The sequence below is a fragment of the Sycon ciliatum genome, chromosome 3, assembly GCF_964019385.1.
Source record: "Sycon ciliatum chromosome 3, ocSycCili1.1, whole genome shotgun sequence".
Classification (NCBI taxonomy): Eukaryota; Metazoa; Porifera; class Calcarea; order Leucosolenida; family Sycettidae; genus Sycon; species Sycon ciliatum.
The window spans coordinates 43598673-43603336 of record NC_088645.1 but is presented as its reverse complement, the minus strand read 5'-3'; the positions used below and the strand labels follow the sequence as shown (position 1 = coordinate 43603336).

The following is a 4664-nucleotide window of genomic DNA, read 5'->3' as shown; positions in this document are numbered from 1 at the left end:
GGCCGCGATAGTTCTGACTCTGACTGCATCGTCCAGCTTCCAGCTCCTGCTCCAGCCTCTATCGCTCGGACAAGAGCAACTCCCCCAAAATCTAACGGAAAATTCGCAAAGGAAACGAGATGGGAGGGTGCTGAAGAAGAAGAGTGTTTCAACTTTGGGTGAGAGTATCAAAATTCCCTCGAGAATTTCTGTGTAAAGACTTGGCGCTCCCTCTCTTCTCTCGAGAATGGCCCCATCCCCGACACGCCAGTCCAGGATCACAAGCATCACCAGCCAAGCTATACGACTATCCACCGCGCATCCCCATCAGTTTCAGAATGTTCTTCCTGCAAATCAGTCCAGGAACACTCCGTCATCCCCATTTGGAACCAGCTGCCTATTTCAATCATTCCCACCTGTTACACCCAAAGAACATCCAAAAGTTCAAGACAGCAGCTTATCACCATCTCCTCAGAACGAACTGGCACTGGCCCTCTCATGATAGCATACCACGCTTCTTTTAGTATTCTTTAAAATTTATTTAGCGTAAGTTCTGTTTGTTTCGCAGTCGTCTCGTGCAACTCTCCAGGCCAAATCATCACCAGGGATACATACTTACGGAGACGCTTCGTTTCCAGCGCGACAAACATCTCGTGAGGCCCCAGGTAGCACAACGTTCTTCCGCAGCCTACTCAAGGTTTTCCAAAAACAACATGTAACTCCAAAGAACAAAAGAAAAGCCAAAACTAAACCAAGAACTTGTGCATTAAAGGGGCACTCCGGCTTCATTTTCGACGCCGAGTTTTCGATGCCAAGACGAAGGTAGGTGAAAGAGAAGACCCCTCGAACAAGAACGAGTCTCCAGAAGCGATCGAGTCGAGCAGGAAGACGACTTTTGAATAGACCGATCCCCTTATTATTGTCTGGGTTCGAGCAAGGGGGCAACTCCGCAGTCGCGTGGGATCCTGCTGCACACACGCGACCAACCTCACCTCGGCTGTGCGTGACTTCTCGCATGCGAAGTGCAGAGCACGCGAAATCTACACGCAGTGCAAGCCTGTCTACAAAAAATGTTACAAGGACTTTTGATTTGAGCTGTTTTGTTTTTGTTTAGACGTCTTCCTTTTTACGACTTCAGGATGCCTTCTCAGGATCATTGCTGCGTTCCTCACTGTCAGAACAGGAGGACGAAGCAAACAAGTCATTTCACTCCTTTCCTCGTGTGGAGCCACAGCGGCCTGGAGCAAGCGGATCCAGGCTATTCCCCGTGAGGAAGGACGTAGTTTAGGGTCACTCTGAATATTTGAGTTGCAGCGATCATTTCGATCCCGAAGTCGAAATCGTTTTGCCCAGCTCTACAAGGGCAGGATGAGTCCAGGAAACCAAACAGCTGTCCTACGGTACCAGGTTTGCTTTTCGCAAGAGAGTGGAGTCTGGACGCTCTGCTCCCCATGCTCGCAAAACAGTATTTGCTGAGCCTAGTGCAGCTCGGTCATGGAAGTGCAGCGTCTGCATCACGAGCTCCCCATGCCCGCAAACCAGTACATGTATTTTGCTGAGAGGCAACGGCATTTTGAGTTGGAAAGGAACCTGGCTTAGTGCAGTTTGGTCCTGTAATGGAAGTGCAGCATCTGCATCAGGAGTTGGCAGCAAGTAGAGCTCGTGGACAGAGTCTCGTGGAGCAGTTGGACGATGGGGTGAAGAAAGCCGAAAAACAGCTTACGTACAATAACATAAAGAAAGACTCTGAGCCGCTCCAGTTTCTGACTGGTTTGCCTTCAGGTGTTTGGACCGCTCTGTGGGACTTCTTTGAGCCTAGCCGAGAAAATGTACTGCGCCGAACCAGATCTGCGAAGACGGAAGCTGAGGGACGGCGGATACAGTTGGAGGTGGCCGTAAATCGCCAATGAGCATGTAATGGAGGATCAGCTGCTATTGGCATTGATGTGTCTAAGCCTGGGCCAAATGGAACAGAAGCTGTCATGCGTGGCACAAGTTAATCATCCGTTTCACGGTATATACTATATAGCTAGCTGAGCTGGAAATGTCTTGTTCCTCCGTTTGGGCATGATCCCCATTTGGGCGAGCTGGCGAGATGTTCAGTCATCAATGCCATGTACCGCAAGACATTCTGCATTGTGGATGAAACAGTTCTATTTTGCCATGCACTTAGGGTTCTCGCACCGGCACAACAAGACCCAACAGATCCTTGCGCTCTTATTTTCTCCCATGGTAACATTGCTGATCACAACACCCGGTAGCCAGTCGCAGATGCAACCAAATCAACCAGGTTCTCTTACTCTTTTTTTCCAATACTGAAACCAAAGGTATACCAATATTTGCATCGAATGCAGTGATGATTTCAATACTGTCCACTAGTACAACGCATTACCAGACTGGCATATAATCATGATAATATTATCCGTTTCGCAATCACTGTCATTGCTTTCTTAGATCTTCAATCATCAATATCGGACCATAAACCGTCTAACATCTTATATTATATCATCATTAGTATCCTGCTACTATCCTCCTCTAACGATGAGCTCGAAGAAAAGAAACAGCGGTCTAGAGGCGTAAACAATATCTGTCAACGGAAGTGTCCTTGCTGTGCTGTGTGTTTATGCTTCGTGCATTAGTTTGGCCAAGAGCGCATGGTGGTGGCGGGTTGAGGATGTTAAATATACTAGAAAATAGTTCACTCTGAACATGCAGGGGGGTATATTCATAGGTTCGAAAGAACCGCACACACACTTTGCTGCAGACAGCGGCAAGCTTTGGTCCTCGTGCTTCGAAGAGGGAGCAATCCACTGCGCTACGCTTGCGATTAACAGCAAGCTTCGACTTTTCAAAGGTACGACTCATCATTGGCTCTGGGGTAATGTTCCTGGAACAAATGCCCCATTGCCAACTGAGGGCCAGGGAGCACGCAATCTACCTTCCTGGGCGAGAAGTGTTCCAGCACAAGAAGCAGCACGAATACATGCTGACAAAGACCACCATCACCACCAGCCGGCACACAGCACACTGTTCTTCAAACACCATCCACTCCGTCCATGTGTTTGCACTGTCCTCCTCTAGGCTCTTCACGCTCAACGAATACCACGCACTGCTCATCGGTTTTTTTATGCTTCCTCTGGGTTGGCTAGCACTTCGACTTGACAAAACAGCGATCACCACTGCACTGCTAGCGTCACCTCATAGCAGTCGCTTCCACCAGTGGCTTTTCCTGTCTTTGCAAGGTGTCCAAGGATGGCTGCTGTTGTCACTACAGGCAAATCAGAAGTACTTTAGTGGCTGATGTCCAACCAGATCGTTGGAAAATCGATTTTTCCACTTCACGGCTGCTGATCGCGACTTGCTGATTTGGCAGCACCACGGTTACCTTCATAGAAGATGGCTCTGGAGAGGAAAAGACAGACCAGAAAAAGGTTACTATTATCTTCAGCACCGATCGCAAGGAGAAAGAAATATGGTCTGCTGTAGCCTAGGCACAAAATAAATCTCACAACACGATTCGCGATTCGAATATTTCAACAACAAAAAAACTCACCTCTGGAGTAACTCCTGTTTGTGGCCCGAGATCGTTCCCTCCCGCGCCTTGAAAAAATCCTGCAGCGGCATCACAGTCCATGTCTCTCTCGGAGACTCTGCTCCTACCAGCAGGAGGTTTAGCACCGCTCGAAGCCATCGCAAACTACTTGAACTAAGAAGAAGACATTGCAAAACAAACCTGAAACACACTGTCAAAGATGCTGTCACGTTCAAAAACTAGCTCGATCGCGAGTGAGGTTGCCCCCGTGCTCGAACCCAGTATAATAAGGGGATCGGTCTATTTCGGCCGAGCGAGCGCTGATGACGTAATGAGGGATTAGCTTGCCAGTGGAAATGCATCTGCGCACATACATTTCACATACTTTTTGGCCAATTTTCAATCGAAGAGGAGGTTGTTTTCTATGTTCTCTCAACGTCGTGAGCGATCCCGTCTTGTATACCCTTCCAGGTACCCTGAAGGTCCTCCAGAGGAGAATTTATCTCCATCAAAGCGTTGTTGATCCGCTAAATTCGTCTTGAGACATATTCACCCAGTGCAGTGCTGACAAATGTAGGATGTTGAATCTGTGATAATTGTCGACGATGGACAGAAAGGTTGATAGCCGCTGTCGCAGGGAAAGTGAAGCTGCTGGAAGTAACAACGGGGAGCTTGTTAGCATCACTTGATCAAAGCAGCTAGACGGAATCGGGGAGCACTGACTATTTGTCTCGCCCTCAGTTTATTATTAATAGTGAATTTTATGATCAGAAAAATTTTCGATCAGGATCCCTTCTGCAAGATGTGTAGTACAGCCTACAGGTGATTTCTGAACTTGACGATATGGAGACCGACCAGTTGACCTACCTAACAACGTGTACCTGCAAGAAATTCACCCAAGGCTATTGCTAATGCTATCCTCTTCAGTGGCTGTTGTTTTTTTAGTAAAAATATGTTCACTTCTCTCAACATACTCCTGCATGGCAGCAAGAAGGTGCGCTATGGAATTCAACGCCACAATCTTCGCCCAGCTGTGGATGAAGCATGGTCAAGTCATGGCAGTACATATACTTGAACCAGATGAGAAATTGAAGTTCATTTGTGATGCGAAGTTTGACAGCCCCAGTGACCGAGTCCAGCGTTGTCTTTTGCC

At 47.8% G+C, this 4664-nt stretch overlaps 1 long non-coding RNA gene across 1 annotated transcript; it reads right to left on the bottom strand.

Moving 5' to 3' along the window:
• Positions 1–2270: 2270 nt before the first annotated feature.
• LOC135812307 (uncharacterized) lies at positions 2271–3797 on the bottom strand. Its single transcript, XR_010552782.1, has 2 exons — positions 3533–3797; positions 2271–3381 (listed from the first exon to the last, which is right to left on the bottom strand). It is a non-coding gene; the product is annotated as an uncharacterized LOC135812307 (long non-coding RNA).
• Between the last annotated feature and the right edge of the window lie 867 nt (positions 3798–4664).